The following is a 19362-nucleotide window of genomic DNA, read 5'->3' on the forward strand; positions in this document are numbered from 1 at the left end:
TATAATTACTGAAATGAGGCCTCAATCATTTATCTCTATTCAGCCAAGCTTGAAAGAGATCATCGTTTCACTTCTATGTCCAGATAGAAGCTATAGATTCCATATTTATGATTAGCGCTCCCACTCAATTGAACTACCATGTTCCCAAGATGTAAGTATCCACCAGAACCAAAATTAGCTTCCACGAACAAGTCAAAGAACATAAATAATACAACTAAGTTGAACCTAACCATATCAGAATTAAGATCCATAGACCTAAGATCAACCATTGATATTGACTTAAAAAGATATAACGGTAAGTTTATGATATCTTATCCAAGATCAATATCGGTCCCTTCCAATGTATACTCCATACATCTGATACTAGTAAACTTTGCCAATGCCCTAGAAAAGACATAACACTTATCCAAGGTGTAAGTATACCTATCGCAGATTATCATGCCAGTCTAAATCTAGTGAACTGACAAATCATGGGAATTAAACTTTTGAACATATAATCATGATTATATTCCACTGTGCTGACGACACTATAATTATGAACAAATACATATGTTCTGGACTTAATAGAATTTAAACATTAAACAATCATGAAGTAAATCATGTGAACCATGCAACATAAAATGCAGTTTCTGATCTTTATTAATTAGTAAATCTGATTATATCGAAATGGGTTTTATTTAGGGCACAAAACCCAACAATTAATACCACAATACTAGGGTACAGTTGACAACCCTAAGCACCTAGGCTTTGCTAGACCAACCATCTTACAACAAATCAACATCACATGCTAACCGTCACTAACACACCCACGTGCTTCATGGTCAAGCCTTCAGACTGAATTGTTTCCCATGTTCACCAATAGATGTCTTAAGTCCATGTGCATCTCTTTAGATAGCCCTTGGTAACTGTCACTCACGTGTCCACCCCTTGCCCACACCATCTGAGATAACTGACATCATGCACATCATGCGCATGCGCGCTAATCAATCGATATTTGTCATATAAATATGACCAATTTTATGTATTAATATTCTTAAATTGATTCTTTAAATTATTGATTAGTGTAATTTTAAATTTTTAAGTTATTTTGAAGACTAATCATGCACATCACGTGTGTGCGGACACCCACACATCGTGTCACCAATGGATCCCACACCTTGAACCATTAAGCCAACCCTCTTTTGTTGGCTAGGAGCAATCCTATCGCCTACAACCGACATCTTAGGATCGTCCTCAAGAGTTTTCCTTGGGGTGTCATGCACCACCCTCTAAAGAGCAATATGAACTTTTAATCCACAACCAGGAACATATATGATTTTTCTTCTGTAGACATGTAGCCTATCACCTTGGCCATAGTTTCATATTTTTCCAAACTAACTATTAATTCAACATTACTTAATACTTATTTAAGGACCATGGTACATTCATTTCTCGGGACAATATGAGTTTTACTCATAGCATGCCCACACATCATGTTCAGCTCCCTACTGCTACACGATGCCCACTGGCAAATGCAAATCACCCTGTTGCTGTCACCAGATGTCTTGCAATCCTGAGTGATATTAAGGTTTCCATTGCAGATCTTAGTGAGGGTCTCACAGTGCCTAACAAACAAATAAAATCTGAAAAAATTGCGTAATTTTGAACTTTTTACTGTATTCAAAGAAAATTGGAAAGAAAAAATGTTGATAACTTCAAACATGGTTTAGGCATAGGATAACTTCAAATCGCTTTTCATGAAAAGTATTGTTGAGAATCATGGGGTTCCATCTCAAAACCAATTGGCAATGAGTGGAGTAACACATGTTCTTATATATGGCTCAATTCTCTACCATTTATTCTATGTGAGACAATGTCCACAACAAGTATATCTTTAGCAGAGTCTTAAGATCGTATTTCAAATATAAGAACTCCAATAAAATTATAACCTAATTAATTGTCCCTATTTTTTGGCTTATGTGCATAAACGAATGTGCAAAAAGTGAAGAAAAACTCAAAACCCAAGTAAGCAAATTGTATTGAGAATGTTATAAAACTCTCAGCTACCTAAATTCGTTTATGCTTTCCTACAAAAAAAAAATATATATATATATAGTCATTATATAGCCACTCTGGGCCGGCCCTAAGTATAGGCGAGCTAGGCCCGCGCCTAGGGCCCACTCAATTTAGAGGCTCAAATTAAAAAATACCTTTTAAAAAATATACATATTTTTTTTAATAATTTTTAAAAATACCATTTATTTTTATAGTAAGAACCCAAAAAATGATTTTTCGCTTATAGTCCATTTCAACTCAGAGCCGACCTTGTAGCCACTCATTGTGAAGTTTTGTAATAATTAGAAAATTATATATATACATTTAATTTTATAACTATTTAGTTAATTGTAAATTTAAATAATTTTTGTATTGTATTTTATCAATTTTTATAATATTATGTTTATATTATTTATCTAAAAACATACATCACTTAAAACAATTTCATAAACTTATTATTATTATTATTATTATTATTATTATTATTATTATTATTATTATTATTATTATTATTATTATTATTATTATTATTAATTCCTAAGTTTAACTCATAGTTGCAAATAGATACTTAAATTTAATTTTTAGCAGTAATAATACTTAAGTTATATTATTAGAATTTTATAAGTATCTGACCGTTAAATGTTAAGTCATTATCCATGTGTCATTTTCTCATTAGTATATTTAAATTATTATTTAAAAAAAAAATTAATGACTTAGACCAATCAAGAATTGTCACGTAACAATTTACTTAATACTTAACAGCTAGGTACCTACAAAAGTTCTAAAATTATAACTTAAGTATTATTACCGCCAAAAATTAAACTTAAATATTTATTTATAATTGAAAGTTTAACTTAATATTTATGCCGTAAATTACTCTAAATAATATTGTTGCCCCTGATTTCGCCCAATATATGTGGACCAACCAGACAAGGACACGTGGATCAAACAGCTTAGCATTCAAATTATTTGCTAAGCCTTTATGTAATAAGGCAGCATCTGGGACATGCCTCCCAGAGAAGACATAGGGAGCCCCATATGCTCCCGGAAGCCCAAGTAACACTAAGGCATCTCCGCGAGGTGTCAGGCTTCCCCTGAGCAATCAAGTCGCATTTAATGCCGCATGGGAGGAAGCGTGTTGGGACTGCTACATGCAATAAAGTCTAACGATACAACCCCCAATCTGCAGCTACAAAGTAACGATCATTTAAGTCTATCGACGGCTACACTGTGAAGAGTCACATCAGTCAAAAGACAATAAGGACGTTCCACATAAAAGCCCTACAACACCTAGGGATTTGACCATGCATTACTCATGGTATATTCATTGGGAATGCCCAACTTTATGGATACTTACAGATACACTTGTACAATAGTTCTGGGGATCACCCCACCAAAAACACTATAAATACTCCCTCAAAGCTCACTAAATGGGGTCGAGAATCTTGGGTTGCATAAGAGCAAGAAGAGTAAATACTCACCAAGAACATTCTCTGTATTTATAAGAGTGAGACACTCACTAAATACATTCTCTGTATTAAATACATCCATAAATAATAAAGACTCGTGGACTAAGGCTCATTAACGCCCCAACCACGTAAAAATCATTCTCTAAATTTCTTACAGCTCTCTAAACTCATAATATTTTATCGGTTGCCGAAAACCTCGGTCAACATTTTGATGCTTTCATTGAGAGCTGAAGAAAGCTTCTGCAAAAATACACTTCACTTTACAAAAATGGTGGAGACTAGAAGTACTCGTCAACCTCGCCCACTAGAAGATGCTCAAGATCCAAATGAGGAGGATGTAGCCTCAAGAGCAGCTGAGGGTTCTGAGGAAGAAGAAGGAATTCCTGGTGATGACTACGAGGAAAACCTCGACGAGTATGCCTACGATGAAGGTAGCTACTCGGAGTTGGTGCTTCTAAGGCAAAAAGCTATCGATCACGAAGCCGAGATCGAAGCCCAAAAAGCACAAAATCAAAAAATGCAAGAAGTGATGCTAGCCATGCAAAAAGCCATGGAGGCGGCTGGTATTCACGTGCATCCCAAGGCAATGACTGCTGGACTCGGCAAGGAACCAGAGGAATCCTCGCCTAGTACCCAACAGCAAAAGTCCAGGGAGCCTAGCCCCATAAGGTATCCCGCTGAAGGGAACCAAAAGAAAAACCCTACCTCTACCCCTGGGCGAAAGAAAAAGGCACAGGATCCGCGAAAGGTCCGCTCAGATTTCCCTAAAGGGAAAGGTCCGCAGAGGGGCAAGCTCCAAAAAGGGAGTCTTGGCCCTCAGGATCGAGAGGACCGAAAAAGCGTTTCCGTGCACCAGGAGCCCGGAGGTAGAGGAAGAAGAGGACAGAGATGTCCTCCCGTTGATTTGAGAAATCAAATCAATGGGAATCAAGGTGACCTCCAGGATCACCTTGACCAAAAAAGATACGGGCCCGCGATCTCCACGGGTACGTTAAATGAAGGAATTATGGCGGAACTCGCCATACTCCGAAAAGATATTGCCCGAGTCTCCCGGAGACAAAAAGGGGATGACTCCGACTCAGACTGCGAGGACCGGGAGCCATGTGCTAAGCACATCCTGGAGGCCGAGCTCCCCAAGAACTTTAAGATGCCCGAAATGGCAGCTTATACCGGGAACTCCGATCCAAGCGACCACTTGTCGCGGTTTAACCGTGTCATGACGGTCATGAGAGTCAGCAATGACGCAAAATGTCTGTTCTTCCCGCTTACTCTAAGGGGGTCCGCGGAGGAATGGTTCAAGAAGCTAGAACCAGGATCCGTGGGCTGTTGGAACAAGTTACAGACCAACTTCCGGAGACAGTTTGTCGCCGCAAGAAAGGTCAACCTGGAGGTCAGTGCCTTGACTAACATCAAGCAACTGCCCACCGAGACCTTGAAAAACTACATAAAGAGGTTCCGAGAGGAAGCCTCAAAGACCAAGAAAGTTGATGACGGACAACAGCTTGCTCTTCTCCAGGCAGGTATCCGTACAGGGACTCCCTTCTGGAACGAACTGCAACAAGAAGGGGCTGCTAGCCTTCAGGACTTCCAAAAGAGAGTCCAAAAATATATCAACCTTGAAGAGGCCCAAATAGTGGCCTATGGAGGATACTATCCCACCGGGATAGCAGGGTACATGCCCGGAGCACCGCCCTCGGGTACTGTCCCGACCGCGGCTCCGCCGATGAGCGGCATACAGTTCTCTGCCACTCCTGGATATAGTCAGGGCCAAGCCTTGGTGCCCGCATCATCCCATTTCGAAAATCCCTCAGGGATAAATGGACAAGCTCCCTCACACTCCGCTCCAACCGCTAGCCTGGCAGGCCCTTCCCAGGGCTCGAGGAGTAAAAGATCCTCCAAAGGCAGCACCCGGACGGGGGAGAAGCGTCAAAAAAGGGGGTACACTCCCCAGTACACCCAGTACACGGAGTTGACGGATTCCCAAGAACGTGTGTACTTTGCTACTAGGCAAAATACGCACTACCGAAGACCACATCCTTTGTACAAAGATAGCTCCCGGAGGGATCCAAGCAAAAGATGCGAGTACCACAACGACATTGGTCATAGCACCAATGAATGCAAGAATCTCAAAGACGAGATTGAAAACCTGATCCGATTGGGCCACCTCTATGAGTGGATCAAGAATCGGCTGCCTCACCTCAATCCGGGCCAGACGACAGGGGTTGTGCCCCAGGGAACACCGGGGGGTGCAGCAGGAGTATTGGCTCCAGTTGCTCCCGCGGGCGACGCCCAGCACATCCCCGGTCTGTCGCTCAGACTAAACGGGAGGGTAGCCATGATCTCTGGAGGACCCCATATTAGAGGAACCACCCGCAAAGAGCTAAAGCGGTACGCGGGGGCCGTAAAGCACAATGAGGTTTGGGAGGTTACTCAACTCCCAGCTCAGAGGCCCCGGCTGATGGACCAACCCATCACGTTCACGGAAGAAGACGCCAAGAGGGTTCGCTTCCCTCACCATGATCCGCTGGTCATCGAGACCCCCATCGCTAATAAGGTGGTGGCCAGAGTCTTAATTGACAACGGAAGCTCTGTGAATCTACTCTTCAAGGAGGCCTTCACTGCAATAGGCCTGACGGACCGAGACCTCTCACCCAGTGGTTCCCAACTCACAGGGTTTAATGGAACGACGCTTATCCCAATAGGAAAAGTGAGACTTCCAGTCACCTTGTGTCCAGACACCCCCCAGAGCACATTCAAGTACTGCACTTTTGTGGTGGTGGACTGCCCGACCACTTACAACGCGATCCTCGGCCGACCGGCCTTGGTAGATTTTAGCACAGTCACGTCCATTCGGCACCTGTGCTTAAAGTTCCCTACCCAGGAAGCCGGAATCGGGACGGTGAGAGGAAACCAGGGGGAAGCAAGGCAATGTTACAATGTTGCAACCCACCTGCCCATGCTGATGGTCCGGGAAACCATTGAGCCAGAGATGGCTGAAGAAGATGAGTTGGATCCCCGAGTGGGGTCCGAAAAAATTGTAGAACCAATGGAGGATGTAGAGGAAATATCAGTGTGCGACCTCGACTCCACCAAAGTACTCCGAATGGGAAAAAGCCTAGATCCGGAGGAAAAAGAAAAAATAATAAAAACACTAAAGGGCGCCATCGACATTTTTGCATGGCGCCAAGAGGACATGACTGGCATAAGTCCCCACGTCATCACCCACGTCCTCAACGTCAACCTGGACATGCCACCAGTCCAACAAAAGCGACACCCTCTCGACTCGGTGAAAGCCGAGGCCCTAGAGAAAGAGGAGGATAAGCTTCTGACTAACAGCATGATCCGCGACGTATACTATCCAGAGTGGCTAGCCAATCCAGTCCTGGTGCCCAAGCCGAACGGAACTTGGCGAGTTTGTATAGATTTCACTGATCTAAATAAAGCTTGTCCGAAGGACTGCTTCCCGCTACCCAGGATCGACCAGATGGTAGACGCCACTTCTGGATTCAAATTACTATCCTTCATGGACGCCTACGCCGGGTATAACCAAATAAAGATGCACACGGTGGACCAAGAGTGCACTAGCTTCAGGACCGATAGGGGGGTATACTGCTACCTAGTCATGCCTTTCGGACTGAAGAACGCTAGAGCAACCTACCCAAGAATGGTCAACCGGATGTTCAAAGGCCTCTTGGAGCGAAACATGGAGGTATACGTGGACAATATGCTCGTCAAGTCCAAAGCATGCAATAGCCATGCGGACGACTTAGATGAGTGTTTTGAGGTAGTTCGGAGATACGGCATGAAGCTCAACCCAAAGAAATGCACCTTTGGGGTCAAGTCAGGGAAGTTCCTGGGCTTCATCGTCAGCTAGTGGGGGATTGAGGCAAACCCAGAGAAAATCCAAGCTCTCCTGAGCATGCCATCCCCCAAAAAGCATAAAGATGTGCAGAGCCTAACCGGAAAGGTGGCTGCCCTGAGCCGTTTCATCTCACGGTCTACAGACAAGTGCATCCCCTTCTTCAACATACTGAAGAAGTGTTAAAAGTTTGAGTGGTCGGAAGAGTGCGAGGAGGCATTCAAAAAGCTGAAAGAACATATGGCCAAGCCTCCTATCCTATCAAAACCTGATCTCGGAGAGGACCTATTTCTATATTTGGCTGTCTCCGAGAACGCGGTCAGCGCTGCCCTAGTCCGAGAAGAAGAGAAAACTCAACATCCCGTGTATTATGTTAGCAAGCGCATGATAGGAGCAGAAACGAGGTACCCCATCATCGAGAAACTGGTTTTCTCTGATGGCCTCAAGAAAATTAAGGCCAGATTTCCAAGCATATCCGATCAAGGTACTGACCAACCACCCACTCCGGCAAGTCCTCCAAAAACCTGAAGCCTCCGGAAGGCTCCTCAAGTGGGCAATGGAGTTAAGTCAGTTCGACTTACACTACGTTCCCCGAATCTCCATAAAAGGCCAACCCTTGGCAGACTTCATTACCGAATGCAATGAAGCCGAGGCAACTGCAAATACGCCAACACCCTCGGTCCCCACATGGAGAGTGTTTGTGGACGGAGCCTCCAATGAAAATGGATCCGGAGCAGGGGTGGCAATGATATCTCCGACCGGACTGCGACTCTAGGCAGCCCTACGGTTCGTCTTCTCAGCTTCAAACAATGAGGCCGAATACGAGGCCTTGATAGCAGGGCTGAGGCTAGCAAAAGCCGTAGGGGCCAAAAGAGTGGAAATCTACAGTGATTCCCAGCTGGTCGTAAATCAGATATCGGGAGAGTACCAAACACGCGGCGAGCGAATGGCCGCGTATGTAATAATATTCCAGGAGCTGCTCCACGAGTTCACAGACTACAAAGTGGAAAGAATCCCGTGGGAAAAGAACGCTCACGCGGACTGTCTGGCTAAGTTAGCTTCAGATAGTGAAATCGAAGGGCTGGGGGTAGTACCAGTGGAACGCTTGGCAGAGCCAAGCATCAAAGTAAAAGAGGCCATAACAACAGTTGGGCAAGAACCCAGCTGGATGGTCCCCATCATAGAATACATAACAAAAGGTGAGTTGTCCCAAGAAAGAGCACTATCTCGAAAGATTCAGTATCAGGCTCATCGTTATGTAATGATGGATCAAATTCTCTACCGAAGAGGACTCAGCATGCCTTATTTAAGGTGTGTATCGGACCCTGAAGCTAGACAAATCATGCTAGAGGTCCACGAAGGGTTCTGTGGAGATCATACAGGAGGACCCAGTCTCTCAAAGAAAATATTGAGACAGGGATACTTCTGGCCAACAATGAAAAAAGATTGTATAGACTACGTCCAAAAGTGTGATTCATGCCAAAGGTTCGCGAACATACCGAGAGCTCCTCCCGATGAAATTACCCTAATGACTAGTCTCTGACCCTTCGCGGTTTGGGGAATAGATCTTATTGGGTCCCTGCCAACAGGAAAGGGAGGAGTAAAGTATGCAATAGTAGCAGTAGACTATTTCACCAAATGGACGGAGGTTGAGCCCATGAAAACTATAACTGCTAAAAAAGCACTAGACTTTAATATCAAAAACATAGTGTGTCGATATGGCCTGCCTCACAAAATAGTCTCTGACAATGGAAAGCAATTTGATTGCGAAGAATTTACTGACTTCTGCAACCAACACGGGGTAGTAAAAAGCTTCTCCGCGGTGGCAAGGCCGCAAACAAACGGTCAAGCAAAAGCAGTCAATAAAATCCTAAAGGTCACCCTAAAGAAAAACCTGCTGGCCTGCAAAAACAACTGGCCCGAAGAGTTGCCAAGAGTGTTATGGGCCTATCGGATGACCCCTAGAACCACGACCGGCCACTCGCCTTTTTCAATGGCGTACGGTTGCGAAGCGATGGTCCCGGTAGAAACGTTGTTCCCGTCCCACAGGAGAACGACTTACGATCCAGCCACGAATCAAGCTTTACTTCAAGAAGCTCTGGATCAAGTTGAAGAACTCCGAGACGAGTCTCAAATACGGATGGCAGCTTATCAAAAGAAGGTGACCAAATATTTTAACTCCAAGGTTAAAAATAGAAAATTTGCTATTGGGGATATGGTCTTAAGAAGAGTCTTCCCAGCCACCCAAGAACCCGGAGTGGGGGTACTTGGGCCAAATTGGGAAGGACCATATGAAATCGAGGACGAAATCGGTTCAGGCACTTACAAGCTAAAAAGAATGGACGGAACCATTGTGCCAAGGGCCTGGAACGCCGATCACCTCAGAAAATATTACCAATAGCCAAAAATATAACTTAGACTTTGTTTAAAGAGTTTGTACCGTCTAAGTGTATACAGCCTCCACGTGTTAAATAAAACTGAGTGCCTTAAAAACAAAGTTTCTATGCCACTCAGGGGGGTACTAAGGTATTCCACACGGACAGACAAAAAACAGGCTAAGTAAAATATCCTGACCCAAAGGGCAGGTCAACAAAAAAAAAAGAAACAAAAAAGACAAAAAAAAAGCATATGTATAAACATCCTGACCCAAAGGGCAAGTCCAAAAGAAAGATATGTGCATCAAAAATCATATATAAATATATAAAAATCCTAGCCCTAAGGGCAGGTCAAAAACATATACAAATGGCCCGGGGACAGGCCTTAACTAGTGTAACCCCTTTAATAAAAATAGTTATGTAAATAAAAAAAAAAAAAGATTGTCTTAAATACAAGATAAGTAGCTGTAAATAAAAAAAAATAAAAAAAAAAAAGAGAGAGAGAAAAATCTTGGTTGTAATGGGTTGAACTCAGAGCGGCCTAGTCAATGCGAGGAGGAAGGCGAGGACCAATGCGCGCCTCCAGCATGGCATCAAGCTTTTTCTTCTTCTCCCGGAATTTTGCAATCATCTCCGCGGGTTTGGGATAGAAGTTAAGCTTGATATTTTGGTCATTTGTAGACCAGGCCATGTAGACGCCATCGTAAAAACGCTTGACGCACAGGCTGCAGGAAGTGAGAGAAAGGAGCTCATCTTTCTTAGCCTTCTTCAAGGCTTGGTCTTTAAAGTCCTTGAGCTCCTTCAGCTCCACGGCCAAGTTGGCCCTAGACTCCAAGTCTTCCTGGTGAACTTCCTCTAAGGACTTCACCTTGGCAGCCATTTCATCCAAGGCTTCCCTAGCCTCCCGAAGCTCACGCTTGGCTTTAGCAGCAGCCTCGCTCTTCGCCCTCAGCTCCTCCTGATGCCTGGCCTCCAGCCTATCCCTTCGAAGGGTCTCCTCCCAGATTACCGCCTCCACTTGTGCCTCCCTCCGCCTGGCCTCTTCCTCACTGGCCTTGAGGAGGGCCTCCCGGCGCTCGGCATCCTCCTGGTAAAGCCGTCTTTCAGCAGTCAAATCCTGAAGGATCTTCATGACTTCGTCCATGTCCCCAAAGTCGGACAGGACGAAGCCATGGTTGATTAAGTTCTTGGAAAGGCAGCCGACCTCAGAAGCAAGCTGGAAAATGACACAAGTATGAGTAAAAGACTTTATGAGAAAATGATGAGGAAAAAAGTAAACTACGAAATACTTACCACGGTGAGGGAGTGGCTGAGATCCTGGACTTGGAAGATGGAGTTCAAGGATGCACAAGCAGCGAACCGCTTGGGTGCACACCGGGTAAGCTGAGACGCAAACTCGCCAGTCATCTCCGCGGCAAAGGGAGCTAGGGTGGGCCCGAGGAAACGACCGAACCAATCCGACAGGGGGTCCAAGTTTAGATCCCACGGATTCTGGTAGTTTGGATCGTTAAGGGTATTTTGCATTTCAACTCGCAAAACCCTCCTCAGAGCCTCCACGTCAGCATGCCCCCGGGAGTACTCATCCATGGCGTAGTTGTGCTTAGCTATCCGGAGTTCCTGTCTTGCCTCATCTCCAGGAACCGGAGTCAGCACAATGTTGGGAGGAGCTGTGTGTTCCTCCACCTCGGGAGAGATCCCGCCATCGAGACCAGGGGCCGGAGTATCAGCTCTCCGCTGCCGTTTGGGCTCTTCCTAGGCAACCATCTTGCCCTTGCGCTTGCGAATCAGAGCAACTTCTTGCTCTTCTTCACTTTCTTCAACTTCCTCAGGAAGAGCTCGTTGCTCTTCTTTACCTTCTTCAACTTCCTCAAAAAAGCCCCATTGCTTTTCTTGATCTTCTCCCGGAAGCACCTCCTCCTCATCCACTAAGTCAATAGTGTCTGGAGGGGCACTGGAAGAAGCTTTCAAGGGGGTGGCCATCTGGGAGGAAGTTAAGGGAAGGGGAGCATCAGGAGTGTGAGCCCCGGCAAGCTCGGCCAAAATGGCATCCATGGAAGTACCTGCTACAACAAAAGAAAAAAGGCAAGTGTTAGAATATCCATGGGAAACAGTAAACACTCGAATAAAGCAATCAAGCTAGTCCTACCCTGACTCTCTAATTCGGCCCTAGCAAAGTTCCGAATTTTAACGCTGGCAGCATCGTCTCCGAGATAGCTGTCCGAAGGACGGAACCAGCTGGAAGAAATGTAAGCCATGGTTGGTGTCCGAGATAGCTGTCCGAAGGTCTTCTCCGCGGCAGGCACCCTCACATTCGGACAGATAACCTTAGAAAGGTTAGAGTCCTCCACTGATTGGTGCGGCAGGATGAGCTTGGCCTTCCAGCAATTCTCCGTCGTGACAAGGCCCCCGACGTCAAGGTCCGCACGGTCGTAAGTTGCAAAGGCATGGGCCCTCCGGAGAAAGACCTGAGTAGGCGCGGTCCGCTCATAGGGGGGAATCCTTACCCACTCTGTGAGAAGCTCCGGGTGCTCCATTGCTCGGAACCCGGAGGAGAAGAAGAAACGGTGGCGATACTCCTTAACGTGAGTTTGCCTAATATAAGGGACCACCCCATCATTGGAAGGGTGGGCCCGGAATCCGTAAAATTTGTCCTTAAATTTGTCCCCCTTTTTGGGGACAGAAACAAGTTCATAAAAATACAAAATCTCCGCCGGACTGGGAGAGCCCCATCCCCGGGCGGAGTAAAAAATAAATAAGCCTGAGAGCAGGCAGTATGCTTGTGGAATCAGTTGGTATGGCGCAAGGCCGACAAAAACTAAAAAATTAATAAAGTATTCTTATAGAGGAAGCATGGCCCCAGCCATCAGGTGCGTCTGGCTCCAAGCCCCGAAGCCGCCATAGTTATGGTTGGGCGTCTCCGCATCTCGGGGCGGCCGGTGATACGTCCCGGATGTTGAGGGTTTGATTCCAGCCACCTTTATGATGTTCTCCAGCTGGTGGGGGCAGGTTAGGGTGGAATGAAGCTTAGCCGCCTCCCATCCGGTGGCCCGTGACTTATACCCCTCCTGGGCAACAGGACCCAGCGAGACATTCTCGAGGGTAGCCAGACGCTTACCACTCTTCTTGGACGACTTTGAACCGGACGCAGACATGTTTTGATTCTGAAAAAAGAGTTAAGATTCCAGCAGTTAGGCCCCATACCAAACCCTAAACCAAGAAAAAGGGAATGGGGGTCCCCTAACCGCTGGAAAGAGGCCCCCTCCGGACATCTGTCAATCAGAAAACCCTAGAAGGATTTCCTGGACAAAAGTCGGGTGCAAAGAACTCACAGAAGACAATATCGCGCGTAAAAGAAAAAGAAAGGGCAGAAAATCGAGAAAAACAAAGTCTTCTCTATGCCCTGGAAGGCCAGTACACAAAAAGCGTATGGTCCTTTGTAAAAGTGACAACAAACACGTGACAAGAGTAACCCTAACACCAAAAATGGTGAATCTAGACCTGTTACGTAAAAAACCCAAAAGGATGCATTCCCAAAAACTTCAAATACCAAACCCAGAAAAACAACAAACAGATAAGCAAAGCATGCCATGTACACAAACAGTAAAGCAAGGGATGCGAGAAACTTACAATGAAGTGTTGGAACTGGAGGTTATGTTGTCGATCAAACAAGGGAAGGTCGACTGATAGTAGTGAATGAAGATTAACTGGGAAATTTGTAAGGTGTTCGAGGGTGTTCTCTTGGTCTGAGGATTTTTTCTCTCTGGAAAACTCGAGCGAAGTTGGCAAGAAATGGGAAGTAACTGAAATGAAGGAAAGATAGTGGCTTATAGGCAAAAATGCATGAGGAATAGGCACTATCACCTACCAATCGAACGGTTGGGGAGACGCACGATTCGAATTCCCAAAGATCAACGGTTGGATTGATTTGTAATTAAGGCGGTGGAAACGTTTGAGTATCCGTCTGACACCATTAATGTGCCGTATCAATCAATGGGCGTGAAACGAATCGACCTCTGCGAAAAGTGAATCGCTGCATTAAAGGCCATCATTAAATACACCCTCACGCGCTCAAAGCTTGTGCAAGGAAACCGAGGAGTCGACCGGAGGCACTAGAGCAAGCCTTGTTTTATTTCTCAAATAAAAAAGGCTTGGGGTAAATGTTGCCCCTGATTTCGCCCAATATACGTGGACCAACCAGACAAGGACACGTGGATCAAAAAGCTTAGCATTCAAATTATTTGCTAAGTCTTTATGTAATAAGGCAGCATCCGGGACATGCCTCCCGGAGAAGACATAGGGAGCCCCATATGCTCCCGGAAGCCCAAGTAACATTAAGGCATCTCCGCGAGGTGTCAGGCTTCCCCTGAGCAATCAAGTCGCATTTAATGCCGCATGGGAGGAAGCGTGTTGGGACTGCTACACGCAATAAAGTCTGCCGGCACAACCCCCAATCTGCAGCTACAAAGTAACGATCATTTAAGTCTATCGACGGCTACACTGTGAAGAGTCACATCAGTCAAAAGACAATAAGGACGTTCCACATAAAAGCCCTACAACACCTAGGGATTTGACCATGCATTACTCATGGTATATTCATTGGGAATGCCCAACTTTATGGATACTTACAGATACACTTGTACAATAGTTTTGGGGATCACCCCACCAAAAACACTATAAATACCCCCTCAAAGCTCATTAAAGGGGTCGAGAATCTTGGGTTGCATAAGAGCAAGAAGAGTAAATACTCATCAAGAACATTCTCTGTATTTATAAGAGTGAGACACTCACCAAATACATTCTCTGTATTAAATACATCCATAAATAACAAAGACTCGTGGACTAAGGCTCATTAACGCCCCAACCACGTAAAAATCCTTCTCTAAATTTCTTACAGCTCTCTAAACTCATAATATTTTATCGGTTGCCGAAAACCTCGGTCAACAAATATGATATATACAATCTTAATTTTCTTGATTATCTTAAACTTATCAACAAATTAAAGTTTGTATCTATATTTTTCCTAACCAACTCAATTATAAAATAAAAAATTTTATATACATTTATAAAAATTGTAAATAAAACTTTTAAAAAAAAAAAAAAAAGATACAATATGTATATATTGTTTTAAACAAAATATACATATACTATTTATTATATTTACAAATTTAAATGATATAAAAATGTATATATATTTTAGAATTTATAAAATTTATATATAAGTCTTATTTATATTAAATTTTAATTTCAATATGCACACAATAATCAATTTAATAATATTATAATTAATTGGACATGATTAATTATTTAATCACCAATTACAAGTCAAAATAAATATAAGAATACTTTATTTATAGCTTGTAAGTACAGCATCCACATCATTTATATTTATAAATCATACTGAATTTTTACAAAAATAAATTAAATGTTACCTCACCTACGTTGGATATGTACCATTTTTTTGGCAAAAGTACCAAAACATTACTTTTTCTTGCATTTTAGTACGAACCATCAAATGTGACTATTGCCGTTAATAACCATGTCAGCATATTATTTTGAGTTATTTACAAAAATACGAGAAATGAAAGATAAGTTTTGATATATATGGCATAAAAATTTAATTATACTAAATATTGTATTTTTTAAAAAAAACTTCAAAATATGGGAAAAGTTCATTTTATTTAAAAAAGAATGCCATAAAAATTTTTAAAATTGTGTTTCTTTTTTTTTCTTTTTCTTTTTTTTTATATCTTTTAAAAAATGAAACACTAAAAAAAATTCTCAGTTGAAGTTATTTTTTTTTTACTGAAGCAATTTTTTTAAACTACTATTTTTTTTGTTTTTTGTTTTTGTTTTTTTTGTTTTTGTTTTTGTTTTTTATAGAAATTTATGCAATACCAAAATAATTTTATCAAGGTAATAAATTAATAAACTAATTAATTCTATATATTAAAATGAACTAATTATTTCAATAAAAGTAGTAGAAAAAAATCAATTCATCAACACTATAATGAACAAAAAAAAAACACAATATAAAAAATTATAATCTAAAAATGATATAAACTTAAAAACCAGTTTCATTAACATTAAAAAAAAAAATTAATAATTTCATTAAAAGAAGCAAAAAAAATAGTTTCATCAATAAAATAATGAAAAAAAAAATATATAATCTAAAAACGATACTAACTTTAAAAACCAGTTTCATCAATATTAAAAGAAACTAATTATTTCATTAAAAGAAGCAAAAAAAAAAAAAACCAGTTTCATCAATATTAAAATAAACTAATTATTTCATTAAAAGAAGCAAAAAAAAAAAACAGTTTCATCAACAACACAATGAAAAATACACAATGCCTAATAACTAAACTTTTAAAAACGATACTAAATTTGAAAACAAGTTTCGAACATATAAATTTTATGTTAAAGAGACAAAAACGCAATAAAAACCATAAAAGAAAAACAAAAAAATAGTGAGAGGGAGAAACCAGTTATTAATAAAGCAACCATAATAAAAATTAAATGACAAAACCAGTTTCTTGGAATTACCAAATAAAAAACTGAAACTTAAAAATCAATTATGAACAATAATAATAAAAAAAAACAGTTACGAAAATAATAACATAATAAGTGTGTCAGAAACTGGTTATTTAAAATAAAGCAGACATTTTTGTTCAAACATTAGACAATAATAAAACTAGTTTTATGCAAACTAAAAAATATACAATAGCATCATAAAAATAGAGCAACTCCATTACAGAACACTTAAAACCTGTGAAACCAGTTTTGACGCTGAAAAATCATAACAAAATATAAATGTTAAATAATAAAGCTAACTGAAACCAGTTTCATCAAACAGCCAAATAAAAAAAACACACACAAAAATACAAAAAAAAAATACTAATCAAACAAAATCAAAACAACACACAATACATACCAATAATTTAAAAGCTAAATATATGTGTAAGTTCTTAACCTAGAAACAAAATAATAAAAAGTAACTTAAAATTAAAAATATGCAATAACATAATAAAATAGAGCAACCCCATTGCAGAACTCTCAAAATATGTGAAACCAGTTTCGAACCTGTAAACCCGGTGAAACCAGTTTCGACTCTATAAAAGTCATAGAACACCTTTTAAATCCAAACAATTTTTAAACATAAGAGGCTAGGCCTGGCTCATTTTCTAAACAAATAAGTCACTAAAGATACAGACATATTCTACTATATGCTACAAGCATAAGTAAATATATATAAGTCTTAAAAATAAACTGTTGTTTTACAGTTCATGGTACTCATGATATACTTTAACAGTTTGACTAGCTCAATCAATGGTACTCATGATATACTTTAACAGTTTGACTAGCTCAATCAATTAGTTAATAAGTTAAAATAAATATTTTAAAATGAGAAAGATATTATGCACTCAAAAATTTTTGGAGTAAGAATTGAAATTCTCTAAAGATTTTTCTAACTTTGTTCTAAAACTATCATTATAAGAAGATAATGTAGATTAATATGAGTTAACACAATGAAACTTTATCCTGTCGCCCACTTTACATTGGTCTAGAACTCTATAAAAGTCACTGCCACTAGATACATTTTGCCCGTTCACAGATGGAATTTGATATCATCTTATAAGAGTCTTCCATAATACACACTTCATCAGCTCCACTAAATCGATGGAATGGTTTTAGTCCCTGCAGAACACACTTCATCAGCTCCACTGAATGATGTAACTTTTGACTCAAAGAATTTCTAAAAGAAAATCCAATTTTCTCAAAAAAGAAAAAAAAAAAAAGATTTACTACTTAGAACGAGCACCCCACTAACCCCAAATTAATATTCAACTAAACATTTCAATTCAATTCAATCAACGAGCACCCCACTAACCCCCAAATTAATATCCACAGCTTTGGCAAACTGTGTAGGAAAGTGTCTTAAGATTATTCTAAGTTTCAGCACATGATAATTTATTACAACATAATACAGAGATTAAAAATTAAATCAAAAGCAAATATCATCAAATATATGCAGAAGCAAATTAAGTTAATATTATACTCAATCTATCAATCAACAATATTTAAAAAGAAATGAAGAAAAGGCCTCAAAAATCTTGGTAAAAAACCATCATCAAATAGGTGAAAATCTATCAAGAGTAGCAAATATTTTGATACATCATTTGGTTTTTTTTTTCTTTCTTATATATGCATATATATATACATATATAAATTAAATTAAAAAGTAAACAAAAAATGTAAAGATGAGATTAAGAATAGTTATTATAAAAGGTGAGAAGTAACTGGTTGGAATATCAAAATAGAAAATTAATCATTGGGAATCCGAATGATTTTTTTATTAATCCAACATTCATTCTTTGATCTGCTTGGACCCTGGAAAAATAGTGTGAATAAGTTGGGAGAGAAGCTCCAGGCATGGTAATCGCTGGCATTGCAGTATGAAGAAGTCATTTTGATCTTGTGAATGAGAGCCTCGGTCCGTCTTGTCTGTCAACGGTAAAAATAGTTTCGTCGGAACTAGTAGCGGTCGTACGAGGGACTAGATCGGTCACTGGAGCTAGCAAAGATTAGTCACCGGAGAGAGAACAAAATGAGAGAGGCAGCCAACTAAAGAGAAAGAAGTTAACAATAGTTGGTAAATGTAGGGAAAAAGTCCTGTCTATTGACATGGTGTGAGAGTTTTGTTCTGTTTTCTTGTTTTTTTGCTGTTGAAAGAGTGAGTTCAAGAGTGTGTTTTTTTTCTAATTATCTCATGGCGAGTTCAAGTGGGGTAGGTGGCAGGGAGGATGTCTTTAGTTTTCAGATTGAAGAAGAAGATTTGGCAGAGCTACCAGTCGGACAAGAGGGAGAGGAAGAGGGGATCGATGACAGATGGTGTCTTGTAGGAAGATTTTTGTCGAACCGTATGATAGATTTCGATAAGATGCAGAACATTCTAGCCTCGTTATGGCAACCCGGAATGGGAATGTTTGTCAAAAAGCTTGAAGATAATCGTTTCTTATTTCAATTCTATCACGAAGTGGACATTCAAAGAGTCATCAATGGGAGTCCTTGGACTTTTGATCGTATGCAACTGATTATTGAACGACTACCGGTAGGAGGGGATCCGACTTCTCTTCAATTAAATCATCTTGATATATGGGTTCAAATACATGATGTTAAACCAGGATGTATGAAAGAAACGACGGTGCGAGGGGTAGGAAATACGATCGGGAAGTTTTTAGAGAACGATCCTAAAAATTTTGTTGGTGTTTGGAGGGATTACCTTCGGGTAAGGGTTACTCTTGATATTAGGAAGCCATTAAGGAGAAGACGGAAGCTCACTCATGAAAATGGTAGCTGGTTTTGGGTTCACTTCAAGTATGAAAGAGTTCCTACCTTTTGCTTCATATGTGGTGTAATTGGCCACTCCGACAAGTTCTGTAGTCGTTTATTCCAGCAGCCTATTGACCAGATTACGAAGCCTTATGGTGAGTTCATGATTGCTACGCCACAAAGATCGTACAAGAATATCGGAGCAAGGTGGCTGAGGAACAGAGGGTGGTCGCCGGCGGCAAATTCTGGGGACAATGCACCTGGTCATAGTTCAAACCAGACTAATATGGAAACT

At 41.0% G+C, this 19362-nt stretch overlaps 2 non-coding genes across 2 annotated transcripts; both read right to left on the reverse strand.

The window, feature by feature from the left end:
- Window positions 1-17835: 17835 nt before the first annotated feature.
- LOC115708534 (small nucleolar RNA SNORD24) lies at window positions 17836-17920 on the reverse strand. The gene has a single exon (XR_004010026.1). It is a non-coding gene; the product is annotated as a small nucleolar RNA SNORD24 (small nucleolar RNA).
- Window positions 17921-18019: 99 nt separating this feature from the next.
- LOC115708483 (small nucleolar RNA R12) lies at window positions 18020-18100 on the reverse strand. The gene has a single exon (XR_004009981.1). It is a non-coding gene; the product is annotated as a small nucleolar RNA R12 (small nucleolar RNA).
- Between the last annotated feature and the right edge of the window lie 1262 nt (window positions 18101-19362).

The sequence above is a fragment of the Cannabis sativa genome, chromosome 1 (assembly GCF_029168945.1).
Source record: "Cannabis sativa cultivar Pink pepper isolate KNU-18-1 chromosome 1, ASM2916894v1, whole genome shotgun sequence".
NCBI lineage: Eukaryota > Viridiplantae > Streptophyta > Magnoliopsida > Rosales > Cannabaceae > Cannabis > Cannabis sativa.